Source organism: Mobula birostris, chromosome 3 (genome assembly GCF_030028105.1).
Source record: "Mobula birostris isolate sMobBir1 chromosome 3, sMobBir1.hap1, whole genome shotgun sequence".
NCBI lineage: Eukaryota > Metazoa > Chordata > Chondrichthyes > Myliobatiformes > Myliobatidae > Mobula > Mobula birostris.
In genome coordinates this window covers 26750948-26768582 of record NC_092372.1, presented here as the reverse complement: position 1 = coordinate 26768582, position 17635 = coordinate 26750948, and the positions used below count along the sequence as shown (strand labels likewise).

At 41.8% G+C, this 17635-nt stretch overlaps 1 protein-coding gene across 6 annotated transcripts in view; it reads left to right on the top strand.

Annotated features, from left to right (window-relative positions):
- The window catches only part of arid3c (AT rich interactive domain 3C (BRIGHT-like)), a 585351-nt gene that overhangs the window by 75109 nt on the left and 492607 nt on the right, over positions 1–17635 (top strand). The gene's annotated exons all lie outside the window — the stretch shown is intronic.

Sequence of the window (17635 nt, the reverse complement as noted above, 5' to 3'; positions counted from 1 at the left end):
GGTATCGGAAAAGCCTGAAGGAGCTCGTAAGGGTGTGCACTTAGCGTAAAACTAGACATAATTAAGCGTTTCGATCGTGGTGAATGAAGCAAGGACAAAGTGAGTTTGGCTTGTGGAAGCTGACGAAAATGATGTTGAAGAGGATTTGGCATCCCATGACCAAGAACTGATAGATGAAAAGCTGATGCAATTGGAAGAGAAGTGGATAACAATCGAAACCGAATGAGTAATGATAAAGTACGACTTTAATTTTGAAAGGGTACGTCGATTTAGGGCATATTTGCAAGATGGTTTGAGAGCTTACAAAGAACTGTATGAGCTAAAAATGCGTGAGGCTAAGCAGTCAAGCATAGTGTCGTTTTTCAAGTCTTCCACATCAGCCACAGCAGACGACGAACCTCGACCTTCAACATCGAGGCAGGCAGACATAGAGGAAGATGAGCTGCCTACCCTAATGGAAACAGACGATGATGAGATGACACACCCCAGTGTCCCACCACCACAACACCCAGACCGCAGACAGATACTGTACCGATTCGCGGGGAATGCAGTGGTAGCCAGGAGGTACACAGCACATCTTTAAGAAAAAAGCCGAAATAAACATGCTAATTATTAGGTGCCGCCCGGCACGTAATTAGTTAGCATGTTTATTTCGGCTTTTTTCTTAAAGATGTGCTGTGTGTGTCCCGACTACCACTGTACCCCTGCATGCTTCGCGGATCAGTATCGGTCACTGCCCGGAGGTTGGGGGCCACTGCACCACCCAAACTCCGACGACTCAGCCTAACACACCGTCATCAGTGTGCTCGGCAAGCTGTCTTTCCGATTCCCGTAAGTGATACTACACTGTACATGCATTATTGCTACTTTATGTCGGCTGTGTATTTTTAGGTGTTATTTGGTATGATTTGGCAGCTTCATAACTTAAAGGTTACTGGAGAGAGTGTTTCTGCCAACAGCACTTGTGTGAGATTTTCTGCCGAGAACGCATGTGCCGTGTTTTTGCTGAGAGTGCATGAGATTTTCGCTACGGAACAGTTTAGGCAATGATTGTGGAAAAGTATTTCTACTTTATATAGGCTGTGTATTTATCATATCGTTCCTGCTTTTACTATATGTTACTGTTATTTTAGGTTTTATATGTTATTTGGCATGATTTGGTAGGTTATTTTTGGGTCTGCGAACACTCACAAAATTTTCCCATGTAAATAAATGGTAATTGCTTCTTCGCTTTACGACATTCCGGCTTACAAACCGTTTCATAGGAAAGCTCTACCTTTGGATGGCGGGGGAAACCTGTATCCATCTCTGGTACCATCCTCCAACAGCATCAAGGAAGGGAGAGACCATTCGAATGCACGATCTTCCTCAGGGAGCAGTGAGAGAGAGACGGTCACAAATCTCTCGTTGGTCTACAATTCTCGGGAGAATCTGTGTTCTTTTCCCTCTTATCTATTTTTTGAGTTCTCTTACCCAACATTATTCTCCGCCTGTGAGGTTCCTGACCTCCATCTCTCTTCATAGAACATAGAACATTACAGTACAGTACAGGCCCTTTGGCCCACAATATCGTGCTGACTTTTTAACCTACTCTAAAATCAATCTAATCTTTCCGTCCCATAATGCTCTCCATTTATCTCTCATGCATTGCCTATCTAAGTGTTTCTTAAATATTCCTAATGTTTCTGTCTCTACCATGACCCCCTGCAAGGTGCTGCATTCACCCATCACTCTCTGTGTAAAAAATTACCTCTGACATCCCCCCTATACATTCCTCCAATCACCTTAAAATTATGCAAACTCGTATCAGCCACTTCCACTCTGGGAAAAGGCTTCTGGCTGTCTACTTAATCTACGCCTTTGATCATCTTTGCAATTCCCTTAATGTATTCCTTAATAGCTATACCTGTGGCTACCTATCCCTATAACTTCATTGTTGGATCATCATCATTTTTTTTCTCAAATTAAATCTAGGAAGATTTTAATATATTAAAGGTATTTTATAACTGTGCATTCTTGTTCCCAGCCTGACGGAGATCAGTTAACATGAGTCAGGATTTGCAAAGTTCCGTATCAGAATCGGAATCAAAGGCGAAAGCTCAACGTTCAGGTTTACTTTCACTGACATATCTTGGGACATTTGTGTTGCAGCAGCAAAGCAGTGCAATACATTAAAAAAACTTGCAATAAGATACAATAGGAATGTAAAAACTAAATAAGTAGTGTAGAAAGAGAGTGAAATATTGAGGTAGCATTCATGGGGTCATGGACAGGCACGGATGAGCAGGAAGTATATTGGAGAACTTCCATCCATCTAAAGCTGTTTATCAACGGCCTTTTTTCTATCTTCAGTAGAGATGGTCACTGATAATTGCACAAAGTACAACTCCATTCACGACTCATGAGCAAGTGAAGCAGTCCATATCTACAGGATCTAGATAACATTGGTAAGGCATAAATTGGAAGCATGTTTGAATGATCTTCACTTTGCTGGATAAGTACTAGTGTTAATATATTGTAGAAGGTTGTCGTAGATTGCAACAGGACATTGATAGAATGCAGAGCTGGGCTGAGAAGTGTCAGATGGAGTTCAATTCCGAAAAGTGTGAAGTGGTTCACTTTTGAAGGTTGAAGTTGAAGGTAGCATGCATAATTAATAGCCGGATTTATAATAGCATGGAGTAACAGATGGATACTGGGGTTCACATTCATAGATGCAGTGCAAGATGATAGGGTGGTTACGAAGGCATATGGTGTGTTGGCCTTTATTAGTCGAGAGATTGAGTTCAAGAGTTACAAAGTAATGTTGCAGCTCTATTAAACTCTAGTTAGACCACACTTGGAGTATTTGTCCAAAATGAAGTATTGGAGATTAACTTTAAAGTGTTTAGAGGAAAGTATGGATGCAATGTGTGAGGTTGGATTTAGAACAGAGAGTGGTGAGTGTGTGGAAGACACTGCTGAGAGTAGTAAAGGCAGATATATTAGCAACATTTTAAGAGACTCTTAGATATAAAATAGACTAAAGAAAAAATTGAAGGCCACATGGAAGAGAAGGGTGAGATTGATCTTGAAGTTGTTTAAAGAGTCAGCACAACATCGCGGGCTGAAGGGCCTGTACTGTTCTGTATTACTCTATGTTCTATTACCATCCAGGATAAAGCTGTTCAATAAACTTCTAAATATTTATTGCCTTCATTACTGGAGCACAATAAATGTAGTGTGCACTATCAAAAAAACAGCACCACAGTTACTCACCCAGATATCACCAAGAAGGCCAAAGGCTCCAAACTGTTTGGTATTAAACAAAGTATAGATCACTTCCAGGTCATTATTCCTTCATTGTTGCTGGGTCTGAAACCCAGAACTCCCTCCCAGCAGCACTGAGGAAGTAGCTTACTGTAAGGACTGTAGTTATCAAAGACAGCCACCACCTTCTCAAGGGCAATTGGCAATCGACAATTTACTCTGCTCTTGCCAGCACTGTTCCCTCTCAACTGCGTGGGTGTGCAGTATTGACATGTCATGAAAAGAAACAGTAACTTTGCACATAACAAGCTCCCAGCAACATATTATGACCAAATAATCTGTTTTACCAATGGCTGAAGGACAAGCATTGGCTTGGCAAACCAGAGAGAATTAATTTCCTTGCTCCTCATTGAACATGCGCTAGTGTGTAATAAGTTTATTTTCACCTGGGAGGGTGGAAGGACAGCAATGAATCAGTGAAGGGCTTTAATGAAAGGCATCACTTTCAACCATGCTGAGCTGCCTTAACACCACATAACAATATCAACAGGAATACTGTGTTGCAAATCCTTAGTGTAGATCCTGAGCAGACAGCCCTGGCACTGGGATGTAGGAGAATAACCATTGGGACAATGATAGTGATTACAAAGGACACACAGAATACAGAACAAACAGTACAGTACAGATTGGAGGGATGGTTTTAGCAGCTGTTGCAGAACAGCAAGCATCTTCTGTAGGACACATAAAAGTTGCTGGTGAACGCAGCAGGCCAGGCAGCATCTCTAGGAAGGGGTACAGTCGACGTTTTGGGCCGCGACCCTTCGTCAGGACTCACAAAGGGTCTCGGCCCGAAACGTCGACTGTACCTCTTCTTAGAGATGCTGCCTGGCCTGCTGCGTTCACCAGCAACTTTGATGTGTGTTGCTTGAAATTTCAGCATCTGCGGATTTCCTCGTGTTTCTGTTCTGTAGGACCTGGATTCAAAGCATCATCTGAATGGTTGAATCAGACACTTTGGTTTAAGTCAGGAATCCCACCTCTCCTGGAAGTTCTGGGAGTCTCCTGGATATTAATAGTGGCTCCCTGATGCCCGCAAATTATATACAATATCACGGAAATCAATTTTTTTGAGAGCGGGTGAGAGAAAGCAAGCGAGAGAGCGAGAGAGAAAGCAAGTGAGAGCGCGAGAGCGCGAGCGAGAAAGCAAGCGAGAGAGCGAGAGCACGCCATGGCAGAATATTCCAAAAAAAAAGAAAATATAAAATGTACGTCACCCCAGACTACACTAAAGTGTACCCCAGCCTAATAGGGGTCAAAAATAATGACAGTGTTGCTCGCTGCACTGTTTGCAACAATGACTTTTCTATTGCCCATGGTGGGTTAAGACTGTAAAAGACATGTTGAGGTGAGTTTAACAGGTGTTATTCATTTATTAGCATAGCTAATCTTATTTAAACTAGCTGGCTAGCTGCTAAGGAGCTGCTCTATTGCAGACACCCCACCTCTCCCGGAAGTCTCCTGCAAATTGATGGTGCTACCTCCCTGAAATCAGTTTTTGCAGGGTGGGATGTCTGGTTTAAGTACATAGCGCCCTTGGTTGTTCTATGTTTTTATTTAAATATATTGCCAGATAGCTGATTTTCTGACTTACAAAGAGTTCTCAAGAACAGAACCCTGTTACAACGGACCTGCACTAGACCAGGAACACTTGGGATAATTTTACTCTCTAAATCCCACACTGGCTTAAATTAACTCAGGACAATTTAAGAGTCAAACTAGTTCTTTGCCATTGTGGCTTAATGTCGCCCAAGATAACAGGGAAAATTGACTTGCCACCAAATCGTTGGCTGCCTGCACCCGAGCCGCTCTGTTGTAGTTTAGCTCTGTGTGCATTCTTTCAGGCTGAGTGTAGGGACAGCCCCCTTGGATTGTAAGGGCCCACTCAGAGGCTCACCAGTTGTCAGTGGAATTGGGGTTGTTGACTGCTTATGAATGGCTTTAATGTTCACTTCATGTAATACTTGGGAGCGGCTAAAAATATTTTCTAAAAAGGTACGTTGTTTTAAAAAAATACACTGTAAAATCAAAGTTTGATTCCCGCCACTGTGTGTTGCGTGGGTTTCCTATGGGTGCTCCATTTTATCCCTTCACATTACACGAGTTAGAGTTAGTAAATTGTGGGCATGCAATTTTGGCACTGGTGATGTGGAAAACTTGTGAGGTGCTCCCTGTACATCCTCGGACAGTGTTGGTCATTGATGCAAAAATGCATTTCACTGTTTCTTCCACTGTACATGTGACAAATAAAGCTAACAATTAAAACACTTAAAATGTAGCAACTAATTTAAACAACTGGCCTGTCTACTTGCCTTTCCTCCAGCCGCCACTTATTGGAATGAGTTTGCTGTACTTTCATTGTGTGACTTAGCTCAATATGGAGCTTTTCCACCCTGAGAAATATCTCGTTGAACTCCATGAGCTGAAAGCTGGGGCACTTGCATGAAACATAAAGTAATTCCCTGTATTAGACTCATAGAGCGCTACAGCACAGTAAAAGGCCCATCAGCCCATCTACCCTGTGCCAAACTGTTATCCTGTCTTGTTTCACTGACCTATGTATTTATCCAAAGTTCTCTTAAATGCTGAATCAAACCTAATTCCACCACTTCCGCTGGCAGTTCACTCCATACACCACCCTCAGTGTGAAGGAGTTTCCCCTCAAGTTCCCCTTTCACCTTTCATCGACCTAAATGGAAAAAGCCTACCTGCATTAGCCCTATCTCTAACCCCCTGATAATTGTGTACCTCTATCAAATCTCCCCTCATTCTCCCACACTCCAAGGGATAAAGTCCTAACCTATTCACATTTTCCCTACAACTCAGGTTTTCAAGGCACAGCAACATCCTTATAAATTTTAACTCTATTCTTTAAATCTTATTGATATCTTTCCTGTAGGAAGGTGACCAGAACTGCACACAATACTCTAAATTAGGGCTCACAAATGTCTTATACAACTTCGACAGAACATCCCAGTTCCTGTACTCAGTACTCTGATGTATGAGGGCCATTCCGCCAAAAGCTCTCTTTATGACCTTATCTACCATTTCTTGATGTAACTTCATGGGGCAACTTTGAAGCTTTTATGATCGTCAAACATGACAGCACAGAAACTGGCCCTTTGGCCTATCAAGTCCATGCCGAACTATTATTCTGCACGCATACAACGGGTTCTCCTTAGGTAAGCACTTGGAAAAACATGGTTGTGTAAGCAATTCCCTCTGATATTATTTTCACACCTTTGGAAGTATGTGCAGCAGAGCATCTGTCAAGCTGCTAGACTGTCAGTGAAACAAAAGCTTATCCGTGGTGTGTTGGAAGCAATGGGGAGTCTGGTGGGATGTCATGACATTCGGCACAGATGCACACTGTGCCGAAGACAAATAGTCATGTGAGTGGAGTATCAACTTCAGAATGATATAATCTTTCACTCCACCCACAAGGGACTGACTGACATCAAAACACTTTGCCGCATTGTTTGTTCATATTCACCCGTATATTGTCAATCATGACCCGTGCAAATAGTGCCAACGCAAACAGGATTGTAAGGTGCAGGAATAAAGTATACTGGCCTTTTCCAAAGATTAACATTGTTTTGCAAGGGCCTGCTTTATGCAGCAAATCTATTACAAGTAGATGGTGAAGTAAATAGTGTAAGTACTTGTTACCTTATTTTTTAAATAAAAGTTATAGATAATCACTATATTTGAATATCCTTCATTTAGCTTGGTTTCCTTCAGTGCAGAAAATGTTTTGAATGCAAGGCTTCCTTTTCGATGCTGGAGTTCAGATGAACATGATGCCTGGACTGGAAATGAGAGCCACTCAGAATTGGGTGGGTTGGATCAAGGTCTCGGTGAGATTGCAGAATTCTCTCTTTTGCAATACAAACCACTCAGGTTTCCATGCAATAGATTGAGCTTTGAGTTCAATGTGCTAAGGTCATATCAGATCAAAGCGCATGTGAGCTGATTCAGGCACCTGTAACAATTAAAGATATAAAGATTATCTTTCATTGTCACTTGAATATTGAAACATACAGTGAAATGTATAGTTTTGCATCAACAACCAAATGTCTTAGGATGCGTTGAGGGCTGACAACACAGCTTGCCCACAACTCACTAACCTTGAAGGAATGTCTTTGGAATGTGGGGTGGAGACCGAATACCCGGAGGAAACCCACACAGTCATGGGCAGGAGCTGAACCTTGATCTGAGATCGATGGTGCTGTAAAGCCATGTGCTAACCTCTATGCTACTGTGCAACCTGTACTACCGGTCTGTCATTACAGCATGTTTTCATCTTCCCTGGTATGAAATTCTATGTTTTCTCCTGAAAGTAATGGATGAAGTCATCGGGCAACTGGGAAAGTTTTAAAACAGACTGTTTCATCATCCTGTATCCAATTCATCTGGACAGTGAGGGAGAAATTTGAACTGATGGGATGGGCGGGGAGGGGTGATACTTTCGTCCTGTTTCCCATTACTAAATTAATTGTGACTTTAAGGGGAAAGACATGAGAGACACTTTTGTTTCTTTGGATGCCAGTTGAGCGATGTTTCAACATTTTGGGTGTGAAATTTGGAACTCTTAGCTGAAGAGCATTGAATGAAGTTGTAATTATATGCTTCCATTCTTAAACTATATACTTATACCCAGAAGATCACCAACACTGACTTGTCTTGCCACTCCAGCCTCTCTGCTGTTCCCTGAGGATTATCCTTGGATGCCATTATTTCTATTGGCATGATGCCTCTTAGATCAGAAACATACTAGCATTTTCCATATCCACGATGGCAACATCGAAATGACATTATCACCATCTCTCGACCATCTCATCTCTAAATTGTTCACTTGTTTTTCCAGCAAATTGTATGAGCAGAAATTCATTGTAAGTGATTACTGAGAAGCCGTTGTCTATGCTCTGTGTTCCCTATCTCTGGTGACTGTCAGAAACTTTTCCAACTTGTTTGGCCTCTTTTTTCATAATAGACTCAACAATGAACCCTAGATGATATACCTGTTCGATTTCCAAGGTTTACCATTGGACATGGACTCAGTGAGGGCCCTTTTAATGGTCATCATTTTCTCCATAGGAGTTAGGACATACGTCTGTGTGTTGGTGCACAAGGAATCTTTCTGTAGAGGGGTCATTGCCACTTTGTTCCTCAAGGCTGTGTGAAGTTTGTTGGTGAGTACAATGTAGTCTGCTTGGTGTAGCTTTCTTCGTTAAATAATTGCGCACTGAGTTGATTCTACAACCTATGGACTCACTTTCAAAAGACCTACAATTCATGTTCTCGATATTTATTGCTTATTTATTTATTTATAATCTTTTTTTGTATTTGCACAGTTTGTTGTCTTTTGCACATTGGCTGTTTCAAAGTTCAAAGTAAATTTATTATCAAAGTACATATATGTCACTACATACTACCTGGAGATTCATTTTGTCTATCTTATGTGTTGTTTTTTCACTGAGTCTATTGTACTTCCTTGTATTTACTGTCAATGCCTGCAAGAAAATGAATCGCTGGTTAGCATACTGTGACCTATATGTACTTTGAAAATAAATTTACTTTGCATATGGGAGTAAAGGGTAGGATTTGAGAGTGAGGCCTGGAGAAAGGCTTTGGGTTTCTGGGTGAGTCTGAAGCTTGCAGATGTTAGGGATGTACTCTGACTGACTGTTTGGGAAGGAACTGATGAACCTGTGGTGGTTGGAACAGGTGATAAGAGGTGAATATGGATTTGTCAGCCCTTCCTGCTTGGTGGGACCATTTCATCAATGTTAGGCTGCTTTATTTAACTTCTTAGCATTCTCAACACTAATCACCTTAGCCATTTACTCCCACTGCCTTCTGAAGTGCGGGAAACTTCCAGAGCCCTTAAAGTTTCTGACTCAGTGCCCAGAGTTGCCTAAGCCTGAGGTTGTATTGTCAACTTCTTATTAAGTTCACTTCCTATACCATCACGGCCACCAGTTCTAGCTATAATACATATCCATTTCAAAAACTGGAGACATAAGAGACAACAGATGTTGGAATCTGGGGTAGCAAAGAGTCTGGGGGAACTCAGTGAACTGAGCAGGTCCTAATGCAGGGTTTTCACCTGGAACTAGGGTTGCCAACTTTCTCACTCCCAAATAAGGGACAAAAGTAGCAGTCAAATACGGGACACTTGTGTTTACCCCGAGAAAGACTACCATGACTATGGAACCTTGCACGGGCACCTGTGTGCGCATACGTGATGTGCAATGCCTGCATGTGCCGATTTTTTTCTACAAATCGGTTTTGTCTTAATCTTCCCGATTCTGATACGCTGTACATACATTATTTCTACTTTATATAGGCTGTGTATTTATCATATCATTCCTGCTTTTACTATATGTTAGTGTTATTTTAGGTTTTATGTGTTATTGGTATGATTTGGTAGGTTATTTTTTGGGTCTGGGAACGCTCAAAAAATTTTCCCATATAAATTAATGGTAATATGCTTCTGCACTTTACGCCATTTTGGCTTATGAACGGTTTCATAGGAACGCTCTACCTTAGCAGGGGAAATACGGGACAAGGGCAGTCCCATATGGGACAAACCAACTTAGCCCAATATACGGGATGTCCTGGCTAATACGGGACAGTTGGCAACCGTACCCAGAACGTCGGCAATTCCTTTTCTCCCACAGTTGCTGCTCAACTTGCTGAGTTCCTGCAGCAGATAGCTGCTCTCATTTAAGAAGTGATAGAAACATAGAAACCTACAGCACAATACAGATCCTTCGGTCCACAAAGTTGTGCTGAACTTGTCCCTACCTTATAAATTACTAGGGATAACTACAGCCCTCTATTTTTCTAAGCTCCACGTACCTATCCAAAAGTCTCTTAAAAGACCCTATCGTATCCGCCTCCACCACCGTTGCCGGCAGCCCATTCCACGCACTCACCACTCTGCGTAAAAAACTTACCTCTGACATCTCCTATGATGTACATGGTCAATCAACATCTTGGTTAGTCCTGGCTGCTTTTTGCAGTCGCAGAATCATACAGTTATACATTGCGGAAGCAGGCTCCTAAGCCCAGCTCGTCCATACTGAGCAAGTTACCTACCTGACTGAGGGAGCCCATTTGCTAGTGCTTGGCCTATATCCTTCTAAACCTTTCCTATCTATGTACTTCACATAAAGTGGTGGAGGAATGCAGCAAAATAGAGGGCTATGGGTAAGCCTAGTAATTTCTAAAGTAGGGACATTTTCGGCACAACTTTGTGGGCCAAAGTGCCTGTATTGTGCTGTAGATTTTCTATGTTTTCTAAGTCAGGCAACATCTATGCTCTTAGTATCTTGATGATGTCAAAATATGGACTGCTTATTCCTCCCCACAGATGCTGCCTGATATGCTGAGCTCCTCCATCATTTTGTGTGTGTGTGTTGCTCTGTATTTCCAGAATCTGCTGAATCTCTTGCGTGTACCCATGTACTTGTACAAATGTCTTTCCAACATTGTCCTTGTTCCCATGTCTGTCAATTCCCCTGGCAGCTCATTTCAAATTCCTACTAGCTTCTGTATGAAACCTCAAAGTTTGAAGTAAATTTTATTATTGGAGTACTTATATGTCACCACATACAACCCTGAGATTAATTTCCTTTACCTGCTGGCAGACACAGCAAATTTATAGAATAGTAACTATGACAGGAACTATAACTGCAAATATAAATAAATAGCAATAAATAACAAGAACATGAAATAACGAGATAAAGAGTAACAAGATAACTATAACAGGATAAACTTGTCCCGTGGTTTGCCTTTAAATCTTTTCCCTCTCACCTTCAACCTCTGCCCTCCAGTTACAGAATCCCTGAACAAGGAGCATAAAATTGCTGTGCCATCAGCCCTTCAGTCAACCGGCAAGGTTAATTACACATTGTAGTTGTGTGTTTGTTTCTGCAGTGTATCACTTGTAGCCCCCCATCTCTTTATGCACAATAATGATACTAGATTTTTCCTGATTATATCAGGACAGCTGATGGCAGAGTGGGCGAATTGTAATCTGCGTTCAGCAGCGGTGTTCTTCGCTGGACTGGATCCAGCCACCCTATGTCAGTGTAATTCCTTGGCAGCTGCCCAGGGTTTACAGAAGATCTGTATTTCACTTCACTTGCCTGGAGGTTTTAAAGATTACAGAACTGATGTTTTGCTAAACAATTCGTCCGCCTGGCACGTTGCCTGTGTCCTGATTCAATGAGTCAGCCCTTTTGCTGCATAATTAAGAGTCAGTGCATGGAATGAATATGATTCCATTCGGCCAGAAAATATTAGAAACATGTTTTGTATCCCTGGACCTCTCCCGACCATGCAAGCATGCCAATATGCCGCAGTTTTTAAAATAATCTTTCCTTTCTGTATCTGAGAGTTATTGGTAAAACTAAGAGATTGAAAGTAAAATGGGGCAAGGACAAAGACACCATTGACAGGAGAATTGATAAATTGCCCTGGCCAGATCACCAGTAGTGGGTCTAAAGGGCAAAAATCTGCAGCATAAACTTATCCAAATCTAATTGCCCTTGAACTGAGAGGGGTTGTTTGACCATTTGAGACTGATCATACAATCAAAGAGAGTCATGGCGTCATACAACAAGGTAAAAGGCCCTTCAGACCAACTGTTTGTTTATTTTATTTTTATTTATTTAGAGATACAGGGTAGAATAGGCCATTCCGGCCCGTGGAGCCGCACCACCCAGCAACTCAGATTTAACCCTAACCTTACAATGACCAATTAACCCACACAGTGTATCTTGTGGGAGGAAACCAGACCACCCGGAGAAAACCCATTCAGCCGATGGGGAGGACGTACAGAGGACAGTGGGATTGAACTCTGAACGCCGATATCCTGAGCTGGATGATCATTGCACTGACTGCAGCATGACCATGGAGCTCTTGCTGACCAAGATACCTATCCAAGCTAGTCCCATTTGCCAGTCTGGAGTTTCATATGAGACAGGTGAGTTAAATTTGGCAGATTTCCCCAGAAGGGCATCTGTGAACCAGTTGAGCTGTTAATAATAATCCAGAACTTTTTTTGTGGCCGTCATTCATTCATTCATTATGTGCCATCTCTTATGACGTGGGTGATCATGGTTTTGACTGTGATTGTTCTTGGCAAACTTTTCTACAGAAGTCGTTTGTCATTGTCTTCTTCTGGTCAGTGACTTTACAAGATAAGTGACCCCAGCCAATATCAATACTCTTCAGAGATTGTCAGTGGTCGCAGAAGCAGGACTTGTGATATGCACCCCTTACTCCCATGGTTTCACAAGACTCTGAATGGGGGGCTAAACAGGTGCTACACCTTGCACAAGGGTGACCTGCAGGATAATGGAAGGAAGGAGCACCTCCTTTGGTAGAGACATATCTCCACCCCGCCACCCAAGGCCATCATTACTAAGGCTAATTGTTGTTTTTCAAATTCCAGATTATTAAATGAATTTAAGTGCACAGCTCGCCTGGTATGATTTGCCCTTGGTTCTTCATATTACTAGTCTGGTACAGTAATTTAATTGCAGAGCCGCTATAGTTTCTTCGTTTAGTTTATCCTTCTACCTTAGCTCCCTGCTCTTGCTGCTCTTTATTCCTCTGACAAGGAGCAACATAATATGTCACCCAGAAAGCTTCACTTCTTCAGCTATCTTAAGCTGAATAAGGCAGCAGAACCACCCATAAATACAAGCAAAAATACTTGGATTATCGGATTAAGTTCTCATAGAATTCAAACAATCGGACTGTAGTACATTGGCGTCTAACAGAAACACTTAATACCCTAACTGCCCCAACACTAAGAGATTGAGTGTAAAACGAGGCAAGGACAAAGACACCATTGACAGGAGAGTTGATAAATTGATAAACCTGCCATGATTTTGGCCGGATCACCAGTAATGGAGCTAAAGGGCAAAAATCTACAGCCTAAAATTATCATGAGATTAACTACAAAGGATAATAACATTTTTCTTTGTTGAAAATGAATGATATTAAACCATGAGTCATGCTTCAAAGAACGGGACTAGGTGTCACACCCAAGCTAAGCAAACCATTAAGTATTTATCTAGTGGAGGTGAGGGGGAAGGGAAGACAAGATTGATTGTTCAAATGATGACTGCACATTCTTTTGTATAGACCCTTTGATTGAAGTTGTACAATGCAGAGTGAGCCTTTCAACATAACAATCAATAGAGTTTTGAATTGTAAGGGAATCAAGAGATATTGGTTAGTACAGGAAACTGGCACTGCGATAATTGTTCAGCCATTTTGTTGTGGTGCAGAAAAGGGGGAAATGGCCTACCCCTCATTTCGATTTCTTAAAATCTTCCATTTTTCACTGTTTTATATTGTATCCTACAGCTGCTAGCTGCTGGCAAGGTGTACCACAACAAGTGGATTTGGAGGGATTTTCACTGGATTTTGAGTGGAAATTGGAGAGGAAAATCCAGTTACTAAGTATGCCCATCAAATAATACAGATGGAAGCAGGAAAGGGGTTTTGCTGAGGAAATATAAGGAGTTCAGAGCTAAATTAAGAGGTTGGAACTCAAGAGTAATCTTTGAATTATTGGCTTAGCCACACACACATTTGGTTGAGAACAAAGAGACAAAAAAAAACAATAGGAGTGAAATTAACTGGAATGATAAAGAAAGGCTTCTTTTTATGGGGCACCGTCACCAGGGCTCCACGGGAGTGTAGTGGTTAGTGCAACGCTATTACAGCCCAGGGCATTGGAGTTCAGAGTTCAGTTCTGGCACCATCTGTAAGGTGTTTATACGTTTTCCCCGTGATTGTGTGGTTTTCCTCCAGGTGCTCTGGCACCCTCCTGTAGTCCAAAGGCATAGCAGTTAGTGGATTATTGGGTATTGTAAATTGTCCTGTGATTAGGCTTGGGTTAAGTAGGTGAACTGATGGGTGTTGTGTGGCTCATTGGGCAGAAGGGCTTGTTCTGCCTTGTGTCTCTAAATAAATAAACTTTTGTCCAAATAGAAACTGTGGCAATAGTACAGGCTAGGCCTCATTCATACTGAGACCAGTGTTCTTCATGCACACTCTCCATGGTAACCGCATTACAGCAGTATATAAGGCTGCTGAGGAGGCGACATAGATGCAGGTGGTTGTGAATACAAACATGGTGCTGGTCTGATGCAACAATAGACTAGCCTGGGTGCAGCATGGTGGCATGGCGGTTCACGCAATTGCTTCACAGCACCAGTTCCAAGATCAGGATTTGATCTCCACCACTGTCTGCAAGGAGTTTGAACATTCTCGGTGTGACTGCGTGACTTTCCTTCAGGTGATCTGGTTTCTTCCCACATTCCAAAACAAAAAGATGTACGGTTAGGGTTAGTAAATTGTAGGCATGCTATGGTGACATTGGAAACATGGCGGCACTTGTGAACCGCCAAGCACACTCCTTGTTGATTTGACTTGAAGCAGAACGATGCTCTTCACTGCATATTTCGATGTACAGGTGACAGATAAAGCTAATCTTTTCTTTTCGAACTACTTTGGTGTGAGCTCTGATCTGATATCGGGCCAGTGGTCATTTCACACGGGTCAGAAATGGTCTAAAACAAAAGGCTATGGTCAGTGAAGGGAACTCCAAAGGAAATATTTGCCAGACCCTGAATAGTGAGGCTGGGAGATGCTGCATACAAAGCAGGAATGGTGCCACCACTGCCAGGTAATTTGTGTGCTTTATTTCCACTAATGGCTTGCTTTGAGCCTTTTTTCTTCACTGTCCTGTATGATTCGTGTATAACTTATGATCAATATGTTGTCTGAATCAAAATGTCTGTAACGCTGCTGAAAGCAACTTTTTCTTTGTGGCTGTACCTCACTGTGTTTGAATCAGAATCGGGTTTATCCCTGTCATGAGTTGTAAAATTTGTTGTTTTGTGGCAGCAGTACAGTGCAACACATTTAAAAATACTAGGTTACTATGAAAAATGTAAGTAAAAAGTTCAAAGGAGGAACGATGAGGTAGTGTTCATGGGTTCATGGACTATTCTGAAATCTGATGGCGGAGAGGGAAGAAACTTTTCCTAAGACATTGAGTTTGTGTCTTCAGGCTCCTGTATCCCCTCCCTGATGGTAGTATTGAGAAGAATGCATATGACAATACACTGTGAGCTCTAAATGTGTAGAACCTTTAATTTCCTCCATTTCCTAAAACCCAAATGTTCTGCTCCTAATGTTTTAATGAGAAAGTAATGCAGTTCGTAATCCAAATTTTGCCATCAGAAGAGGAACCACGAATTGTGCAGCCCTGTGAATCACTGGGCACATAACTGAAACCAATAAAGTATCTGACATACCAAAGTCTGTCATGGCTGGACATATTGTACACAGATAAATCTCACAGCGTTTGCTATTTGGCTCAGAAATTAGACCATAAGACTGTAAGATATAGAAGCAGAACTAGAACATGTGGCCCATTGCGTCTGCTCCACCATTCGGTCATGGCTGATCTCTTTCAATTCTTAACCCCATTCTCTTGCCTTCTCCCTGTAACTTTTGACACCCTCACAAATCAAGGATCTATCAACCTCCACTTTAAATATACCCAATGACTTGGCCTCTACAGCCATGTGTGGCAAAGACTTCCACAAATTCACCACCCTCTGGCTAAAGAAATTCCTCCTCATCTCTGTTCTAAAGGGATGTCCTTGTATTCTGAGGCTGTGCCCTCTGGTCCAAGACTCTCCTACTACTGGAAACAAGCCTCTCCGTGCCCACTCTATCTGGGCCTTTCAATATCAAGAGAGTGAGCTAATCTGGGCCGAAAGAATTTTATCCTCATCTTGCACATAATGTACATAAATGGGTCCATTTCAGGTATTGCAATAATTATTAAGCTACAAAAAGGATTGAATTAACCATCACAGTCTATAATGTTTAGAAAAGGAAAGGTGGGAGAAATGGGATGTACAGTGCTATGTTTAGCATGATACCCGTAGCAAAAAAAAGACACTTTAGAAAATAATCAATTGCAATCCTTGTGACTAGACATTAGATCATGAGTAATCACATTATAAAGAGCAGTTATTACACCATATGCTGATAAACATAAGAAGTATGGTTTATTACTGTCACATGTACTAATATACAGTGAAAAGCTTGTCTTGCAAACCGTTTATACAGATCAAATCATTATACGGTGTATTGAGCTAGAATAACGTAAAACAATAACTATGCAGAATAAAGTGTGAGCGCTGCAGAAAATGTGCAATGCAGGTAAATGATAAAGTGCGAGATCATACCAAGGTAGATAGTGAGGCCAAGAGTCCACCTTATCATAAAAGAGTCACTCGAGTCTGATAACAGTGGGATAGAAGCTGTCCTTGAGACTTTTGGTACGTACTTTCAGTCTTTTCTATCCTCTGCCTGATTGGAGAGGGGAGAAGAGAGGAGGTTTAGGGTGTGTAGGGCTTTTAATTATGCTGACTATTTAAATGAGTCAGTGAATAGTATAGACTGAGTCCATAGAGGGGAGGCTGGCTCCTGTGCTGTACTGATCTGTGTCCTCAACTCTTGGCAGATTTTTGTGATCATGTACTGTACCATACAAAGCTGTTCAGCATCCAGACAGTATGCTTTCTATGGTGCATCAATCAAATTTGGTAAGTGTCGACGGTGACATGCTGAATTTCATTAACTTCCTGAGGAAGTAAAAGGGTTAGTGAGTTTTCTTGGCTGTGAGATCAACATAATTGGCCTAGGACAGACTATTAGGGATGCTGATACCGAGGAACTTAAGAAAAACTAGAATACTCATCAGAGGACTTTCATTTCCACAAAACATTCAGTGCTGTTTGGTTGTGGATTTAGTCCTATTGTTGTGAATTTAGTACAGAAACCCAGGCTAGCACTCTTTGCTGAGAATCACAACTTCTGCTTAACCACAGCAACAAATAGAAGTCATCACCAATTCAACTTTCTAAATGTTTTTTAAGTATATTTAACCATGCATAAACCTTACAAACTTCAACTGGTGCATTTTCTTGGTGCCTTCTGCAGTGCATTCAAAGCCATCTGCAATCTTCCGTCAGTTGAAGGCCACTGCGTAGTTGAAGGGAAACTGTTGGTCTACAGCTGGAAGAAGACTGCAGATGGTTTTGGTAGCAGGTTATCCAGAAGTCAAATGGGGATGTTGGCCTTCATGGCCAGAGGGATTGAATTTAAGATCAGGGAGGTTATGCTGCAACTGTCCAGGTTACGGTGAGACCATGTACTGCGTGCATTTCTGGTCTCCTTACTTGAGGAGAGATATACTAGCTTCAGATGTGGTGCATAG